The sequence below is a fragment of the Canis lupus genome, chromosome 28 (genome assembly GCF_048164855.1).
Source record: "Canis lupus baileyi chromosome 28, mCanLup2.hap1, whole genome shotgun sequence".
NCBI lineage: Eukaryota > Metazoa > Chordata > Mammalia > Carnivora > Canidae > Canis > Canis lupus.
Window position 1 is genome coordinate 12,669,759 of NC_132865.1, and position 21,152 is coordinate 12,690,910.

The window sequence follows — 21,152 nt, forward strand, 5'->3', positions numbered from 1 at the left end:
ATGCCATTCCTAAAAGAATTGCAGAGGAAAATGGCTGATTGGAAAATTTTGCAGTGCAAGATTCAGGAGGGAGGAAGACTTCTTTAAGGGACACCATTTAATTACCTAGGACCCATAATGGTTCCAGGGAACTGATGCTGCTGGTCATTTCATGAATCATTTAAGTGAGAACACTTGGTAGTCACAGAGAGCTATTTCTGCCAACTCAGTTCATGAAAAGGGATATTTCCCTGACTTTATGCAGGAGTCTCTTCTGCATCTTCCCATTAACCAGAATGATGAATATAAGACTTCCCATTTTGTATCATTCAGCTACTCAATGCAGACATCTCTCAGCAACACTTGAAAATTTAAAATATCAACAACAGAGATCACAAGACTCTCAACTAAGTTCAGAGGAGATACTCCTGAATCTACATTTTAGGATAGCACCAGGACACTGGAGAGAGAATATCCATTTTTAATGCATACTTTATAATAGCTAACATCTATTTAGCTCTATGTGCCACACACTGAGCTAATTAATTACACACACTGATTTTTCACAGTAACTCTGTGGGGTAGGCACTACATTCTTTTCCACTTTACAGATGACATAATAGAAGTCTAAAATATTTAGAAAACTGCAAGTACTTCTCACGTGTCAGAAGTGACCCCAATGCCCATGCATTCAAACCCTATAAATGGATTAAAAGAGACCACTACTATAAATGGATTAAAAAACCCAAGAGTAGAAAAAGGACTAAGATGGGAAAATGGAGAAGTGGGGCAGTGGTGCTTCCCTATCCTGAACTCAAGCCAGTTTGACAGTTGCTAACTAAGAAGGGAATTCTCTGTTAAGAGTGGATGATACAGATGAATGTAGCTCTCTTGTTAAAAAAGAAAGCACTGGACACATACACCTCAGGCAATATAGGTGTGAGTGTATTTCCCAAATGCATTGTTTTCATTTAGTTGCTTGGTAGGCAGTTCCTGCTTTAGCTTCTGTGTTCTCCAAACCGCAGATACACATATGTAGATCTCCATGAGATTTTCATGCACTGTCTCTTCATGGACGTGAGACAAGAAAATAATCCTCCACCCCAAAACACATAAGCACACACACACGCGCGCGCACACACACACACACACACACACACACACACACACACATTCTACCTTGGGGAACATGAAGGACACAGAGCACAGCAGCTCTGAAGAATCTATCTCCCACTGCCCAGCCTCTCCATCTTGAATCCCTTTATTGCTTTTGATGGATGAGGGACCAAGTTTCCAGCACCAGTTTCAGGGCATCTCCTTTGTAAGTCATGTCAGTAGTCTTTCTGACTTCATTTTATGTGTCGGAATAGACAGACTCTGTCCTCAGAGATGTGGCCAAACCTGAGATCATAAGAGAACTGTGTTAACATCAGTTGTTCCCCTCAAAAGAAAAGAAACTTTGAACTCTTTCTTTCGACAATAAACCCATCTTCTTATCTCTAAACTCTTCAGAAACTTCACTTTTTCATTGCTGGTTACACAACAGTAGATCTGTGATGAGGGTAATGACTCCCATTGTAAAGCTATGCAAATGAATTCCAAGTGTGCTGTCAGATGATGAAAGGAAAAATGATGACAATTTTATTCTACTTGTTCTTGAGTAAACATTGGTAAACTAATTACACGATACACCTCCACTGAATATCTATGAATGGAGCAAGAGTCTCTGATTACCGATTTTGTCTTTATTTCTATTTGATAAATTACATTTAATTATACTGTAATTAGGTAACACCTTTAGCATTAAAAAAAAATAAGCCATGTAATAAGGTATAATTTCTGAGAACAGCATAAATTCTAAAGATCGTAAATAAAGAGACCACATGATAACTGTGAATTCATCAGAACAGTTTCGTTTATATATTTTTTAAAAAAGACTGCTTTGCATAATATGGAATTTTATTCAAAGTGTCAGTTCTAGAATTCCTTATGAAAAAGCAATTGAAGAAACCAGTCTTACATGCAAATGCATTTTATAAAAGATAAAATTTACCTAGCTACTAAATGAAGCCTTGGAAATTAAAAAAACTACCCACCAAATTCTCCTTTAATTGAAGCAACTACTAATTAAATCAAGTGCTTAACTAGTTAATCACAATTAAACAGTGGATTTCAAAGCCTCTTCCAGTTGACATTTACCAGAAATTATCTACTTCTCTCTCTCTTTAGTCCCCTCTCAACGCCCACTGCTTTCCTGCATTTCACATCCAAATCAGTAGGGTGAGATACCTGGAAATCATTTTCAGCAAAGTCCTTTTGACCAAGGATATTTCAGTATGACTTTCTGATCAAAATACAAGAAAATGACAGTGACCGCTTTCACAACTAATTTCCCTATTCTGTTACATAAAATGCTAACAGATGTCAGACATGGCTGTTGGCAATATCAGCGGTGACTCCAAATCTGGTAATTACCAAATTAGAGGCAAAGGGGCAGAGGAGGGAAGGGTATTGGTACCTTTCATCCAATTACTCATCTATAGTTTTCCTAGCTGATACATATATTTAGAAGAAAATATTTACCCCATGCCACAGTAACTTTTGGGGAACACTGAAGAATCTTTTAGAATACATCAGAAATTATATCTTCCTTGGCAAGTCTTGGCATGAAACTTCTAATATTGTTCTCTTTGATAACTTTTTGGTTATAGATTTCCCTTTCATACTAATGTTACAAAGCATCTATACTATATTTTCTTCCTTCAATATTATAATTCTAGGGTGATCAGAGTCTGTACTGAAAATAGCATTTAAAATCCATTTACCACCGCCATCTGGAATACTTGCCTCATTAACTGAAGATTTTGGATCATGGCCTCAATCTTCATTTCAACTCTTATGCTTGTCTTAGATGATTCCAAGTCAGAGTTGATGACCCAAAGGGCACACCAGTCTTTCATTACCACCTTGTGGTCTCTAAGACCACTACTTTATCTCATCTAACAACTCCTTTGGCCATATTCTGGACATTGCCATGTGCAAAACTTTCCCAGCTTTGGAATACTAAATCCAGATACCATCCTCCCTGAGAGCATCTTCCTCTCTTTCCATCTTGTTTCCTAAACCACTTCTGCTACATCTGTTTTCTTACCACACTGGGACCATTAATCCATCAACACCTCTACTTTATTCCTGGTATAGCAGCTCCACTTTTCATAATTTTTTCCTGCATAAAGAATGATGTGATGTGGCAGTCATTCCTATCAGACAAGACACAAGGTAAGGATTTCTAACTATTGAGAAAAGTAGCCAAGGAAAGAGAGAAAATGAGGAGAATAAGGACAAAAAGTAGACTTAACTGTCCTTTTCCCCCAACCAACTGGTGTTGAATTCCTTTATCAACAGGCCACTTGAGAAAGAAGAAATGAAGGCAAGACACATTTAGATGATGAGAAATATTCATGAAAATAATTTGAACTTTAATTAATGGAATAGTTGCTCCCAGAGACTATGTTTAATACAAGATTGAGTTAACTTCAATTGTCAAATTTGTTTTTCTACCCTCAGTTGAAATGGGAGGTCCACATCCAGATGAATTCAGAACTAAAAAATTCGGATAGATACTTTTGCACTAGAAATCATTGTGTGTAATTCCAATCTACCAATTAGTGCGTGTGACTGATTAGGTTACTCACCCTTTTGCTAATACTCTGAACATAATTTCCCTGTTGACCTTTGGTTATACCTCTCACAATATCCTAATCCAGGATGCATCTAGCCAACCATCTATCTCTCCTCTGTGCAAGCTGTGGAGCTAAGGGAAAAATTCATACACCCAAGGAGATTAAAACTATGAAAAACTAAATTGGGACTTCTATCCTGCCTAGAAATTCTGCTAGGTTTCTCTTGTAAACTCTCTCACCTCCTTGCCATTTCTTTTTCTCCCAAGAGATTATCTTGGAATCCCCATTTATCTATTTTTTCACAGAGAATGTAGAAGCCTTCAAAGATAACCAACCCAACTTTACACCACCGTATCCATAAGCCTACCTAAAATGGCTCCCTTTCTTCCCACTTTCTCCCTCATTATGATACATGAGGTATTGTAGGAGGAGAGCATGCAGAGGATGTGACTGCTGTTTGACTATCAAGGTGGATCCAGGCAACTTGGAGGTTCCTTACCCCTTCCTCTGTTCTTGGGATGTACATTCTACATTCTGCCCACTGTTCTAACACTAGGAGCCATATCAAGGGTGCAACATCAAGAAGCAGTGTGTTACTGAGACCATGTCTACATGACTGAATCCCATTAAGGCCTCTACATAAACTTCTAAGATCCTGGTGGGCAGATGCAGAGATCTGCTTATCTGGCAGTTACTCCAGACAAACCTCCTATGTTAAGTTCCCTTGCATATTAAACTTACCAGTCTGGAGGGGTCTGTTTCTTTGTTCAGTCTCTCCTTGCCCTTTATGTACAGAGGACAGTTCTGAATTTCATCCAGGGAATTCCTTGATGTCAAACCTAGCTTTTTCTCTTCATGGGAAATCCTCTTTAAGGAGTTTTCTATTTTTAATAGTCTTCAGTACTTTACTTTTTTTTTTTTTTTTTCTGTCTTCTATCTACTCTAACCTGAAAATCTGTCTCATCACACAATTAGCAACCTTTCTGTGTTCTGAAAATTCAGAGACTAGGTCTAGGGCAACTGAGAAAAATATCAACTTCTATTTTGCTCTCATGCAGCTGTCATTCCAACCAGGGAAAACCCTACAGCTTGATGAGCATAGAAAGGAGAGGGAGGCCCAGTATATGTACATCTTCTACAGTGACAGCCTCTTCTCTCTTCATCCCTCCACTCTCCATGTCTCCAACTCCTCCTCATTCTCCAACTACCTTAAAACTTTCTTAGTGTGGTTAGAAGACCCTCCTTACTTCACTGTTTTCTCATTGTGTTGCAGGTCTTCTCATTTGCATATCTTAATGTGATAGAACAGTAGTCTCCACAGTTGACAAAGTTCCACCCTCAGACTTAGAAGGCCAAACTAATTTAGCTAGGCCTTTAACTATCTGAAAATGGAAACATTGCCTTAAAATCATGTTAGCTTGTAAATTTACCTAATCATAGATTAAATACAATTTGTTTAAGTCACACATTACAACCCACACACATTCCATCATAGGGATCACCTTTCATAAGGCCACAAACAACAACCATGTATCTAAGTCCAGAAGGAACTTTTAATATTATTATTATTATTATTATTATTATTATTAATTTCAATATTCCCCTGGCTATTCAGTGTCTTTTCTGATTCCACACAAATCTTAAGATGATTTGTTCCAACTTTCTGAAGAAAGTCCATGGTATTTTGACAGGGATTGCACTGAATGTGTAAATTGCCCTGGGTAGCATTGATATTTTCACAATATTAATTCTTCCAATCCATGAGCATGGAATATTTTTCCATCTCTTTGTGTCTTCCTCGATTTCTTTCAGAAGTGTTCTGTAGTTTTGAGGGTATAGATCCTTTAAATCTTTGGTTAGGTTTATTCCTAGGTATCTTATGCTTTTGGGTGCAATTGTAAATGGGATGGACTCCTTAATTTCTCTTTCTTCAGTCTCATTGTTAGTGTCTAGAAATGCCACTGATTTCTGGGCATTGATTTTGTATCCTGCCACACTGCCGAATTGCTGTATGAGTTCTAGCAATCTTGGGGTGGAGTCTTCTGGGTTTTCTATGTACAGTGTCATGTCATCTGCGAGGAGGGAGAGTTTGACTTCTTCTTTGTCAATTTGAATGCCTTTTATTTCTTTTTGTTGCCTGATTGCTGGGGCTAGGACTTCCAGTACTATGTTGAATAGCAGTTGAATAGCAGTGGTGAGAGTGGACATCCCTGTCGTATTCTTGATCTTAGGGGAAAGGCTCCCAGTGTTTCCCCATTGAGAGTGATCTTTGCTGTGGGCTTTTTGTAGATGGCTTTTAAGATGCTGAGAAATGTTCCCTCTATCCCTACACTCTGAAGAGTTTTGATCAGGAATGGATGCTGTATTTTGTCAAATGCTTTCTCTGCATCTATTGAGAGGATCCAATGGTTCTTGTTTTTTCTCTTGTTGATATGATCTATCACATTGATTGCTTTACGAGTGTTGAACCAGCCTTGCATCCCGGGGATATATCCCACTTGGTCATGGTGAATAATCTTCTTAATGTACTGTTGGATCCTATTGGCTAGTATTTTGTTGAGAATTTTTGCATCCATGTTCATCAGGGATATTGGCCTATAATTCTCCTTTTTGGTGGGGTCTTTGTCTGGTTTTGGAATTAAGGTGATGCTGGCCTCATAGAACGAATTTGGAAGTACTCCATCTCTTTCTATCTTTCCAAACAGCTTTAGGAGAATAGGTATGGTTTCTTCTTTAAACGTTTGATAGAATTCCCCTGGGAAGCCATCTGGCCCTGGACTTTTGTGTCTTGGGAGGCTTTTGAGCACTGCTTCAATTTCCTCCCTGGTTATTGGCCTGTTCAGGTTTTCTATTTCTTCCTGTTCCAGTTTTGGTAATTTGTGGTTTGCCCGAAATGCCTCCATTTCTTCTAGATTGCCTAATTTATTGAGGTATAGCTGTTCATAATAAGTGTTTAAAATCGTTTGTATTTCCTTGGTATTGGTAGTGATCTCTCCTCTTTCATTCATGATTTCATTAATTTGAGTCTTTTCTCTTTTCCTTTTAATAAGGCTGGCTAATGGTTTATCTATCTTATTAATTCTTTCAAAAAACCAACTCCTGGTTTTGTTGATCTGTTCTACAGTTCTGGTCTCTATTTCATTGAGTTCTGCTCAAATCTTTATTAACTCTCTTCTTCTGCTGGGTGTAGGTTTTATTTGCAGTTCTTTCTCCAGTTCGTTTAGGTGCAAGATTAACTTGTGTATTTGAGTCTTTTCCAGTCTTTTGAGGGATGCTTGTATTGCTATGTATTTCCCTCTCAGAACTGTTTTTGCTGTATCCCAAAGATTTTTAATGGCTATATTTTCATTCTCATTAGTTTCCATGAATCTTTTTAATTTTTCTCTAGTTTCCTGGCTGACCCTTTCATCTTTTAGCAGGATGGTCTTTAACCTCCATGTGTTTGAATTTCTTCCAAATTTCTTCTTGTGATTGAATTCAAGTTTCAAAGCATTGTGGTCTGAAAATATGCAGGGTACAATCCCAATCTTTTGGTACCAGTTGAGACCTGATTTTTGACCCAGTATGTGATCTATTCTGGAGAAAGTTCCATGTGCGCTTGAGAAGAATGTGTATTCAGTTGCATTTGGATGTAAAGTTCTGTAGATATCTGTGAAATCCATCTGGTCCAGTGTATCATTTAAAGTTCGTTTCTTTGGAGATGTGGTGTTTAGAATATCTGTAATTTGCAGAAAGCGCCATGTTTAAGTCTCCCAGTATAAGTGTATTATTATCTATGTCTTAACTTTGGTTATTAATTGATTGATATACTTGGCAGCTCCCACATTAGGGGCATATATATTCATGAGTGTTAGGTCCCCTTGTTGGATAGATCCTTTAAGTATGAGATAGTGTCCCTCTTCATCTCTTACTGCAGTCTTTGGGATAAACTTTAATTTATCTGATATAAGGATGGCTACCCCAGCTTTCTTTTGAGGACCATTTGAATGGTAAATTGTTCTCTAACCTTTCATTTTCAGGCTGGAGGTGTCCTTAAGTCTAAAATGAGTTTCTTGTAGACAGCAAATAGATGGGTCTTGCTTTTTTATCCAGTCTGAAACTCTGTGTCTTTTGATGTGATCATTTAGCCCATTCATGTTCAGAGTAACTATTGGAAGATATGAATTTAATGTCATTGTAATACCTATTCAGTCCCTGTTTTTGTGGATTATTTCTTTGGGCTTCCTCTTTCTTTTACAGAGTCCCTCTTAATATTTCTTGCAGAGCTGGTTTGGTGGTCACATATTCTTTCAGTTTCTGCCTATCAGGAAGCTCTTTATCTCTCCTTCTATTCTGAATGAGAGCCTTGCTGGATAAAGTATTCTTGGCTGCATTCTTTCATTTAGGACCCTGAATATATCCTGCCAGCCCTTTCTGGCCTGCCAGGTCTCTATGGAGAGGTCTGCTGTTAATCTAATATTTCTCCCCATATAAGTTAGAGATCTCTTGTCTCTCACTGCTTTAAGGATTTTCTTTATCTTTAGAATTTGCAAGTTTCACTATTAAATGTCGAGGTGTTGAATGGTTTTTTTATTGATTTTTTGGGGGGAACTCTCTATCTCCTGGATCCGAATGCCTGTTTCCCTCTCTAAATTAGGGAAATTCTCAGCTAGGATTTGTTCAAATATATGCTTTCTGGCCCTCTGTTCCTCTCGGCACCCTCTGGAACCCCAATTAAACAAGATTCTTCCTTCTGAGGCTGTCATTTATTTCCCTTAACCTTTCCTCATGGTCTTTTGTTTTTCTCTTTTTTCCTCAGCTTCTTTTCTTGCCATCAACTTGTCTTCTATGTTGTTCGCTCTTTCTTCCACCTCATTAACCCTCATCATTAGGACCTCCGGTTTGGATTGCATCTCATTTAATTGATTTTTAAGTTTAGCCCGATTAGATCTAAATTCTGCTGTCATGAAGTCTTTTGAATTCTTTGTGCTTTTTTCCAGTGCCACCAGTAGCTTTATAATTGTGCTTCTGAATTGGCTTTCTGACATCGAATTGTAATTCAAATTCTGTAACTCTGTGGCAGAGAGTAGTGTTTCTGATTCTTTCTTTTGTGGTGAGTTCTTCCTTCTACTCATTTTCTCAATGCAGAGTAGCTGCATGAGCAGGCTGAGTCAAGAATATCAACTATGACCTAAGTTTCACTCTTGCTAGAAGTGAAAACACTTCTCTCTGTAGTGTTCCAGCTGTTCTCTCATTAAATCTCAGGTTGAATTCATAGGTTTTCAGGATGCTTTGGAAGTTATCTAGGTAAGTTGTTGGGACCAGGTGATTTGAGGACCCCCAATCCTCTGCCATCTTGCCCTCCCATAGGCTTTAATTTTTATCTATGCATTGATCACTCCCAAATGTTTTATCTATAGTCCAAATAATTCTTCTGAGCTCAGATCCACATAGAAACATCTAAAGTTCATGATCAAACTCAACATCAAACTCATCATCCCCATATTTCTTCTTCAAAAGACTTCTCCATTATTCTTTAGTTTATAGCACTAGCCTTTACCTCATTATTAAGCCAACAATATGTGACATGCTGTTTCATAAAAACGTGTGTTGGGATGCCTGGGTGGCTCAGCAGTTCAGCATCTGCATTTGACTCAGGGCAGGATACCAGAGTCCTGGGATTGTGGCCCACATCAGGCTTCCTGCATTCCTTCTCCCTCTGCCTCTCTCTCTCTCTCTCTCTCTCTCTCTGTCTCTCATGAATAAATAAATAAAATCTTTATAAAAACTTAAAAAATAAAATAAATAAAAATGTGTGTATATGATAACACAAAATAGATTTTTTTAAAAATGTGTATTAGATTCAGAGAAATGTTTGAAAGCCAAATTTAACATATAAATTGCTTGGAAAATATCTGACACACAGTAGCTATTATAACATGTTTTAAAATTATTACTATTGTCTTTAACCCATCATTCTCCTTCACCTGCCTCTCCATAACCAATCCATCACCAAATTCTCTTGTTTTTATTCTCCAAATATATCTTTATCTCATCTACTTCCCTCCAATCATTCTGCGCTGATCTAACTAAATTTATCTTTCACCCAGTCTACTCTAACAGCTCCTTCCTAAATGTCTTCAGATATCCACTCTTGCCCTTCTTCAGATTTTCCCTATCTCACCTTCAGGTTGACTTCTTCATAAGGCCAACCTGATCAAGTCAACACCATTCACTCCTCAAACAGCATCCTTCAAAATATTATTAATATGGTCTACATAGCTTCAAGTCATATGCATATAGATTCACTCATATCACCCTTGTGCTCTACCAATATATTCCAGTTTCACTGTCTCTTCTCTCAAGTTTCCTGAACTCACCAAACTCCTTTCCAATTCTGGGTGAGATTCCATACCTTCTGTTTTCTCTGCTCAGAACACAATTATACACTGCCTTCCATCTCCTACTTTTTGTTAGCTACCTTCCCCTTACTTTTTTTTTTTTTTTTTTTGGTCCACATTTATAGTGTAAAGTTATATTCTCCAGAAGCTTTATCTGATACCTTCCAATCAGTAATTTCCAAACTATAAATTATGGCCCATACTGTGCTATGAAATCAATTCAGTGTGTCTATAACCATTGTATTTTTTTTAAGTGGTAGACTATTTTGTCAGGGCATAAATTGGGATGGGATGGGATGGGATGGGATGAGATGGGATGGGATATAAAATGCATTCCATATAATTAAGATAAAGTACTATTTTATAAATTTGTGTGTATGTGTTTGTTGGTGATGTAAGTATAGTTTTCTTACAGTGAGTCACATTCAAACATAAGTTTGAAAGCACAAACGTGTAAACTATTGTTCTAACATGAATATATTGTTGTAACACCAACATTTTTTTTAGTAAATTTATTTTCTTTTAGTAAAATGAACACACTCAGACTATCACCTGTATATCTGCAATGTAAGTATTGTCTTAGATAAGATTTAGGCAATAAAGTAAGCTAAGAATTAACCTCCATTAAAAAATGTGTCAAAATATATTACATAAATAAACGTAAATAATGTGTCAAAACCTCCATTAAATAATCAATTATCTTCTAATTTTAGTATATGTGCTACCAAAGTGAGCACTAATCAATTATGTAAAGTTGAGCTGCATCACTGAGGGTTTCTTTTCCAGCATCTATCAGGAAGCTGTAAAATGAGAAACATAATGATGGATCTTTTGCTACAGGTGCTGCTACCGCTGCTAATTTCAGGTTCAGCAGCCGCTATAAACACAGGCCTAGCAGGCAGACATAGCTGTGTTCTAATACCTTCTCTCTTGGAGACCAGTTTAAAAAGTTTTGTAGAAAAAAGTTCTCCTTACATAGTTCCTGGAAGTTTCTTGTTTTTCCTCATATAACTGTTGGAGATGACATTCCCTGACTTACTGGGTTATAAATATGAAATGGCATAACGTACATCTAGAAGAGTTTCTATCAAGCGGAAGGCATTTGATAAATGTCCCATTCTTCTTCTCTATTCCTTTTCCTTCTCCAATCCACAGATACAGTTCCTTTTCTAAGAAAAATAAGAACTCTGAGACTCTTGGCTCTGTATCCTGAGAAAGGCTTTTCTACCACCTATGATCTTATTTCATACTTATTTTGTAATGTAATTATAATTGAATTATGTTCAAGTATACTACAAGCCACACTAATGGTTTCATGGAGTGTTTATTTTTTTTCATCTTATACATGTTTTCTTCTATTGTCCTACTCATAGCTGAGCAGGCCACCTGTTTGGACCAGTCTCTCTCAGTAATTCCAGGATTCACATTCAAATATTCCAAATCAGGTTTGGAAATCTTCTGTATAAATGGGATTGTTTACTATCTGATATAGGTATGCTGTCAGTTCTTAAAAGATTATGTCCACAGGTTGAGCGAAAATAAAGTATGTCTCAAAAGGAAGATTCTATTATGGCTGCACCAAAATACGCTTTATGAAATAATTGAAATGGATATCATGATTTGATTGACCTAACAAAAATGTATTATTTTCCTCCACTTCAGTCCAAGACTACAGAGTCTATAACATTTCTTAGAATGTCCATAAAATTCTATACAGGTGATCTATTAAGGAAATGGGATGTGAAGAAGCAGTTAGGGACTTAACAACTCAGTGGATGTTGTAAGACAAGAAGTATTTCCAATATTAATAAAAGTCTTATTATTAAAATATAGATAACTGTGGTTAGCAATTTAGGGGACAGGGTTGTTATAGTTTGATTTTCTTCTGTACATCTGAAACCATTGATTTCACATGTCCCTGGATGTGGAAGAGAGCTAGAAGAAATGAACAAAGGGGAATTAGCCACACTAACTACAAAATATCCCCAGAAATTCATATTAAAGCATCAAGCATCTATACTAATTCTTTAAAGATTTTTTTTCTTGCCTTTTAAGTGAAACTCTTTTCATCTAGACTTGTCTCTGTTTCTGGATGTCAAAAAGTAAAAGAAAATTGAGCATAATGGTTTTAAGAGATATAGCTTTGAAAGCAGCATCACCTTTTGAGCAATCTAGTCCTCAATTTATAACAACCCTGATTTCTAAATGTGCTTATTTCATAACATGTTGAAACATTTCTAAAACCTGGTAACAATATTTATCTGAGTATATTCTTTATTTTAGAAAGTGTTAGGCAGTTTGATCTTGAACAAGGTTACATATTTTAAAAGCTGCTGCATAGAGAATACATGAGAAGCATAATCACAATTTTCTTTATGTTAGAAATATTTGTAAATAACTTATGCTTTATAATATATTTTTACTTTATAATTATTTTCTGTTATTGATCACTGGCAAATTCATGTCTGAAATCCTTTATACATGAAGAATATAAAGATATATTCCTTGGATGATTTTCCCAAGAGTTAAAATAAATCTCGGGCTCAGTTATTTAAGACTATAATAACTAAGCAGGTGTCTGTTCTGTGCACTGAATACAAAATTCAAGTGTATATAAACTGAAAGTTTGGTATGAATTGGAAAGAAAATTACAGTATTTTTTAGTTAATTTCTTAAATGGCTGTCACTATACAATTCCATCTGGCTAAAAAAAAAAAAAAAAAAAAAACAATTCCATCTGGCTTATCTACCTTATATACTTTATTTCAATTAAGTTCTCCAAGTTCTGTTATCTAATAGTAGAAATCAGAGGCACCAGAACAATAATTCTAGATGAAAATTTGACAAAATTCTCTTTTGTAAAAATGTTGAATTTTAATATATATTTTCTGTTTGTATTTCATACCAACAACTGAGCATTCACTGGAAAATCTCTTAATTTGTGAAAGACTGTATCCAACCACAAAGAAATATACTGGTTTTGTTAAGTTTTGAATTAAATTTTCCCAATGAAAAACTAAATTAATAAAATATATTTTTTAAATGATCTGTGCCACAACTCATTTGAGGAATAGAAATCAGATCTCTGAAATATATACTTTAAAAATTATGTTTGAAAACAAATGATTAGACAATGTATTTTTGTTTCCTGGCCATCTAATAGATAATTTCAGTTTTTTACCTCTTGGTCTATTTGCAGTGCATTATCTTTAACCAAAACCAAAATTCTCACCTACTCCTTATTTATGTTGATTATTAAGAAGGAGAGTAAAATGAGAGAAAGAAGAACTAACACCATTGGAATTTATAGCTAGGAGGTAGGTTCTAGCATTATGTATATCAGAAAATAAAAATTAATCAAGTAATATGTAATACTAAATAGTAGTTTTAAAAAGTCATTTGCAATGAATTAGACTTTCACACTAGATTCTAAAATGTAGTCTCTTTGTCAACGTCATTCCCATTACTGGTGACATATTTTGGTGTTGTGCTAGAATCATGTAGTATAAATCATTTGCATTTCTTGTCCTCAGTGGCTTTGAAATGTGTATGTTTTAAACTAATTATATTTCAATTAATTTTGATTTGCAGCTTCTTTTCAATCATAATGAATTTAGAAAATTAATTAACAAGATGACAATAGACAAGAATGGAATTAGGTGAAAGACCCATATCTAAAGCCACATAAGAAATAAAATGTCAGCTGTCATTTTAATTTATTGTCCCTTATCACTTAACTATCAAAAGATACAGTTCTGACATTTGGAAGAAAGACGATGTGCATAATAAATGTCAAGGCTTTTTCGTCTCCCTCCAAATACAACTTTATTTTCAAAAAGCATAACAACACAAACGCAGGTGTCATGTAATTTGTTCTTCTTTTCACACTATAAGCTTTGCCTAGAAACATGCATCAGCCAAACTTGATATCTGTTGCCTAGCAACAACTGACAATTGTATGACTTAGATGACCTGGATATATTTCTGATTGTTAACCCTTACACAACTGAGTTAATTAAGCACTTAGAAACTCATAGTGTTCCAAGGTAAATAATATTGAAGTGGAATTTAATTTTAACCTTCAACAATTTAATTAGGTTGATTTTGTTATTAAATGAATTTAGAATTGGAATAAACATGATAAAGAGTTTTTAAAACAGCAAAAAAATTATGGAAGAAACAGAATAATGGCTTGAATCTTCTCATCTATTAGACTTAAGAATAAAAAATACACTGTGTAATTCTTATAAATGAAGCCTCATTTTCTACCATTATCATCCACTCTATATATATGATCATTCTTTCAAAATTTCAATGTCACAAAAAATTCTGAAAAATAAGATCACCGACATTAGCTCAGTTTTGTCAATGACAGACCTCTCCAGTGCTTAAAACAAAAATCATAAAGTTAAAGAGATATTAATCTGCCAAGCATTCAGGCAAACATATTAATCTCTAATGTAAATATAGAACAATAAAATTAATGAGTACATCTGTTAAAAATAGTTACACTTCTAAAAATACACTTACTGGCTATATTATGTAAGCACTCGCAGATGAAAGATAAAAAGATAAAGAAGAGAGAGACTAAAAGTTTTTGCAAAACAGTGACATTTAAATAAATACAATCCTGCAGCTTCTGGAGGCTAAAAAGTAATCAAATGCTTTGCTGAACTCTCTGCCACTGTAATCTTTAAAATGTTAATTTCCACTAGGAACCGAGTGTTCAAAGTTCTTCCGAAAAATTCAAAGTAATTATAAATAGAATAATTTTCATCACATTGGTCAAACTACTATTAAATTTTATATGAGTTGGAATCCGAAAAAAAAATGGTGTCTGTGTGTCTGTGAACGTACAGTAATTAAGAACAAAGCTAACTGGTACTCATATATTTAAATTTTTAAATTATTTACATTTATCATTAAGAATCTTCCTATTATAATTAAATAAATTTATTATAAAAATCAATTTATAAAACCCTGAGTGAAAAAGCAGACTCATTTGTAAATGGGTTCATATCATAGTATTGAAAGATGACCTCTACTAACTGCAGAGAAAAGCTTTGATTCACCCAAGATAAAATACAGTTCATTGTAAATGCTTATTTAAACATATCAAATATCAGTTTAGAACCAATGGAATCCATTTGTATCATTCAGTTAATTTATAAAGTAATAAATATAATTCAATTTATGGTTTTTAATTCAATGAAATATCTCAGTAGGGCTCTTTCACCAAAATTTATGTTTTTTTTTATTTTAATTTTAATTTTAATTTTTTTTCCAAAATTTAAATTGTAGAATTTGGAAGGTGATGAGAGAAAATTAAGATAACCCAATGTTATAAAGACTTGCTTCAAATTGAAAAAGAAAAGATGATAATGAAGAGAAAAATCAGAATCAAGACAAAGTGCTAGTTGTTATCTTTATTACAGAAAGAAAAAAAGAATATTCTCGAAAATAGATAGGGAGACTAAGGCAATAACAATGAGGAAAAAGACACTAGTGATAGAATGAGAGGATGATTACTATGGAAGTAAATCTGAGAAGAGAAAGGAAGGGAAATCTTCCCAAATACAAGTGGAAGAACATCATCTTGTATTAGGAATAAGGAGTGAAAATTAACTTAGGAACACAATTTATATATTGAGCTGAACAGTGGGGAGAGAAGTATAGAAATGTAAGGTAAGCTTCATCTTTGCTTTTTCCCTTTACCTGAATGTAGCCAGGTGGGTCTTTCTGGATCTCAACGATGAATGAAAGACGAACAACCTTCCCATTATAAATTCTCCAGTACAGTCTGACCAAAGTCTGTTCAGGGAGGAATTTGCAGTAGCAATGGCCTTGTTCCAGCTCTGCCCAGGGTACAAATGCCCACTTGTGGGGATGGTGAGGACGTCAATATAAATGCGAAGGAGCCAAGAGTAGCTGGAGCAAGCATCTTTTCACGCCTGGTAGAAAGGCCTTTAAATTGTCCCTACCATGCTTCTCTAAACACTATACTCTCTGTGCATGTGCAAATGTAGAGGACACAGAACAATAGAACACTGACCCTGTAGGACAAGAAGGGGAAAGAAGTGAACTTTTAATGGACTCAGACTTTATTTTGTCTTAAAATCAAACAGTTATGACCACTGAATTTTGATATCGGATAAACCCAGATGCCAGTGTAGTCTCTGCAACCCCACAGCTTATCTGGTGTAACCTTGAGCAGTTATTGAATCTTTAAGAAATGAGACTTTCCTTGTCAACTGAGAACACCAATACTTTATTAAAATGAAATGTAATGATGTATGTAAAACACTTAAGATAATGCTTGGCATATATTAAGTTATTAAAAATGAAGGGGAAAAGTGTATGACTGGGGACTGCAGGATGGGAAAACATTTTGCACTTATAAACACATTTGCACATATTCTGATGCTCTGCAAATAAGAAATACAAGAGACTTTCGTTTTGCCCCTATTTTGTACTCAATTTGAGTGTATCAGCTCAGTTTAGTCTTTAAAATCTTTCTGAAGCAAATACCATTACTGTCACTTCCTAAATGAGAAGCCTCTTGTTGGGGTGGGCAATTAGCGAGGGTCTAACAGGACACTCAGAGGCCAGCAAAGAGGAAGTCATGGCCAGGGGTTCAGTAAGTCAGAGGCCTGTCCTGACAGCAGTCCACAAGAAGCTGGATTAGACCAGACAGGCCCAAGATGGCAGGTGCCACGACAGGAACCCCCTGATGAATCAAAAAGAAAAAGTATGAAATTCTGCATCCTTGCCCCAATCCCAATAACATTCTGTCCCCTAGTTAAGGGCTGTCAATAAGAGATAAAAACCCAACCCCCAGGGCACGCAACTCTCTGCTCACTCTTGAGCTCTCCCATTCTCCAATCTTTAGAGTGCACTTTCCCTTTCAGAAACTTTCCTGCTGGGACACCTGGGTGGCTCAGGGTTAAGCATCTGCCTTCAGCTCAGGGTGTGATCCTGGAGTCCCAGGAAGGAGTCCGAGTCCTGCATGGAGCCTGCTTCTCCCTCTGCCTCTCTCTCTCTCTGTGTCTCATGAATAAATAACTAGAATCTTAAAAAAAAAAAAAAAACTTTGCTGCTTTTGTCACGCATCCACTGTGATGTCCTTGAATTATTTCTTGTGACAAGACCAAGAACCTTAGGCTACACCTTTGGGAGGTACTGGGTTGAAGCTCCAGAGGCTGGGGTCTCCCTAGTTCATCTGACAATACTGTGTCTAAAATAATTTTTGTAACTTATCAAAGTTGACTCATTTAGCAATTATTATAACTTATTTTGTGTCCAGTATTTTTCTAGATACTCAATATACAGAAGCCAATAACTAAGAATAAAGGCAACCAGCACCAGTCTAACCTGGACTTTGTTTTATTCCAAAGCCTCTGCTCCTTTCCTATGCTACTTTCTAATTTGAAACAGCTAAATTGAATGCCCTTTTCCCTGGTGGTAAGGAACAAAGAGAATTCTAACAAGGTAGCCACAATTTTAATCAGCATAAAATATCTAAACCACAGATTTAGTGGGTTTAGTATATAAATCCCAGAGGAAAGTTAATGAAACCAGAATATTGAATGTTGTTACATATATATTCAGCCATAATTGGCCAGGAGTAAATGTTAGTTTTATATAAGTGAACAGGCAAAAATAATTATATTGTTTTACTGTTAGTAAGAATTCAAGTTAAAGGTTAATAGAATCGCTCATACATTCCACGAACACCTCCGAAGTACCAAAGTGTAATTCCTAACTCCTAAAGCGGGAATTACAGAGGTAAGGATGCACAGGATTAGGAGTCTTGTGTGAGACATAAGTAAGCAGGCAGTGATGATATGTGGTAGGTGCTAGGATGGAGAAAGACAGTGAGTTATGGAGAGAGTAAAGATGCAATCTCATCAGGATTTGTGAGATTTGGGGGTTGGGTGTGCAATTTTTCTTGAAAAGGGGATATCTAAAATGAGACCAGAAGGGTGATGATTAATTTTGTCAACCTGCTTGGGTCACAAAGTGCTCAAATATTTTATTAGACATTATTCTGGATGTGTCTGTGAGGCTATCTCTGAATGAGATTAACATTTGAATTCGAGACTGAATAAAGCCTATTGCTCTTCTTAATCTGAGTGTGCCTCATCCAATCCATTGGAGCCCTCAAGAGATGAAACAGGCAGAGTAAAGGAAAATTCATTCATTCTTTCTGCCTGTCTTTGAGCTGGGACATTGGTTTTCTTCTGCTTCATTTGGACTTGGACTCAGATTGGAATTTATACCATATTTATTCTATTGATTCTGTTTCTCTAAAGAACCCTAACTAATACAAAGGTAGAATAATAAAGATGGAGTAGAGAAAGACATGTGTCAGGCAAAGAATCAGGCTGGGTAAAATCTCTGAAACAGGATAGTGAATGAACTATTCCAGGAATTGGGAGTGGTTCAGTGGAACTGCAGCAGGGAATGCTGGGAGGAAGACTCAAGACGTGAGGCTAGAGTAGACAATTGGAACCAGATCATAAAGGAAACTGTGACCCAGGTTAAGGAGTTTAATTCTAGGGCACAAGGAAGCCATTCACACGTTTTAGGCACAAGGGTGACACGATAGAAATATCTGTGCCCGCATTTGTATTGATGCAAGAATCAGGCTAACAAAATAGGATGTTGTTGCCATAAATGGGGTAGATGATACTGATAGCCTAAAAGGTGGTAGGGCTACAGAGATGGAGAGAAAGGACTGTATTCAGTTAAAGAGGTAAAACTGAGAAGATGCAGTGATTGACTGGCTATGGGTCTGTTTATGGAGAAGGAAGCATTTGGATGATATCCAGTTTTTTTCAGAAAGTATGTAACTATATGGGTGGTGATGCCTTTCATTAAGATTTGTGTGGAGGGGGATCCCTGGGTGGCGCAGCGGTTTGGCGCCTGCCTTTGGCCCAGGGCGCGATCCTGGAGATCCGGGATCGAGTCCCACATCAGGCTCCTGGTGCATGGAGCCTGCTTCTCCCTCTGCCTATGTCTCTGCCTCTCTCTCTCTCTCTCTCTCTCTCTGTGACTATCATAAATAAATACAAATTAAAAAAAATTTAAAAAAAATATTTGTGTGGAGGAAAGTTAATGAGTTCAGCTCTTCATAACTGTTGTTTAAAGGTCTGTAGCAAGGAACAATAGGCAGTTTAGAACGCAGACCATGGTATTCAGGAAAAAGACCTATATTGGTAGCACAGATCCAGAAGTCTTTGGAATCATTTGCAAATTTGTAATTATAGCTCTTGGACGGAATGAGATCCTTTCAAGTGAGAATACTTACATGGCATGCGTATATAGTAAACTGAATGAATATTAAAAATATGTAGAAGGATCAATAAGGCACTTTGTATATCTACTTTCCATTTTTAATACAACATTTCTGGTTAAAGAGTGGATTTTATGTAGACTGGAATCAAATGCTGAAAGTCATTCTGTGACAAAAGCTTATATAGAAAAAAAACTTGGGAAGGGAAAAGCCAGCATGGATCAAAAGATATAAAAAGATGTAACTAATATTACCTAGAGCGGATATTCAAGAATATACTGATATCAAATAAGATGTATTTTCTGTTAACTTCATATAACTTAATGAACACACAAGTGGCCATGATTTATCCTTTTTCTTCAAAATGTATTTGAACAATATATCTAGCTACCTGCAGTGAAACATGACTACATATTTTATCTCAAGGTGAAATGTGAAGTTCCCATTTCAAAAAACTTCATCATTTATGAAATAAAATTGTATCTTGATGGTAATCACACAGCAGATTTCATGCATCATGTTACATTCAATTACTGTTAAATTGGTCAAACACCAGTATGTACTATTAATACAATGGATCAGTCAAAAGGCCAAATAGTGAGTCTAAAAATATCAATATCATAACAATTCATAATTGAGTGCACATCGCTCTTCAAAAATTGTATTTTTTTTTAAAGATTTTATGTATTCATGAGAAGAGAGAGAGACGCAGAGACACAGGCAGAGAGAGAAGCAGGCTCTCCACGAGGAGCCTGATGAGGGACTCAATCCCGGACCCCGGGATCACGCCATGAGCCAAAGGCAGACACTCAACCGCTGAGCCACCCAGGCATCCCCAAAATTGTATTTCTTAAATACTATCTAAATAAAGCTAATATAGCTTCATTTTTTCCATTCCAACTTTCTCTTATTATTTAATGCTGTGGCTCACTTACCTTTTTTCCCCTCTCCTTTCAAGTTTAGGACCCTAGCCTCTTGAGAACTATAACAAAGAAGTCAATTCCTAAACAAGAACATTTTCAGCATATATTCAGAGGAGAACAATAAATACATTTAAGCATAAACTACTTCACAGGAAATGGAGTAAGGAAAAGTTGAGATGGAAATATAAGGGTAATAATTTTATTTTATTTTATTTTTTTTTAAGATTTTATTTATTTATTCATGAGAGACAGAGAGAGAGAGAGAGAGAGAGATTGAGAGGCAGAGATGAAGGCAGAGGAAGAAGCAGGCTCCATGCAGGAAGCCCGATGTGGGACTGGATCCCAGGACTCCAGGATCATGCCCTGGCCCAAAGGCAGGTGCTAAACCACTGAGCCACCCAGGGATCCCAAGGGTAATAATTTTAATACTAATACTTGTTGAATGATGTTATATGACGGGCATTTTCCCAAATACTTTACTTGTTAATTAAATCCAAAAATATGAATATTAAAATGGTTCAGAAGAAATGGTGGCCAGAAATAAAGAGACAGAAAATAATATTTCTTGAATACCAACAAGAAAGTGTACCAGATCTTTGTATATATTAATAAATTTACTCCTCTCAACAAGCTTACCAAGTAAAAGTAGAATTCAAAGATGGATCTATTTGGCCACCAAATCCTCATGCTTTCCTCTGGCTGCTGCTTTTACGCATGTTCTGTAGCTTCCTGGGGAGGGAGAGACCCCTGGTCCTAAGGCAGCTCTAAACCCTGCTGCTGGGGAAACTAACAAAAGACAAAAAAAGACTTTGGAATTAAAAAGGAAAGATTGATTTAAAACAAAATACAGCAAAAGATGTCAGAATTGATGACTTACTAAATAAAGGAAAAC

The 21,152-nt window shown here is 36.0% G+C and overlaps 2 long non-coding RNA genes across 5 annotated transcripts in view; one reads left to right on the forward strand and one right to left on the reverse strand.

Annotated features, from left to right (window-relative positions):
* LOC140620188 (uncharacterized) overlaps positions 1-21,152 on the forward strand; it is an 84,056-nt gene that overhangs the window by 36,110 nt on the left and 26,794 nt on the right. The gene's annotated exons all lie outside the window — the stretch shown is intronic.
* Positions 1-21,152, reverse strand: part of LOC140620187 (uncharacterized) — a 37,268-nt gene that overhangs the window by 5,964 nt on the left and 10,152 nt on the right. For all 4 annotated transcript variants that reach the window (XR_012019952.1, XR_012019950.1, XR_012019951.1 and 1 more), the window contains exons 4-6: positions 20,897-21,046; positions 15,758-16,095; positions 1,159-1,380 (exon numbers count right to left, since the gene is read on the reverse strand). This is a non-coding gene — a long non-coding RNA (uncharacterized lncRNA). The remainder of the gene's footprint in view (positions 1-1,158; positions 1,381-15,757; positions 16,096-20,896; positions 21,047-21,152) is intronic.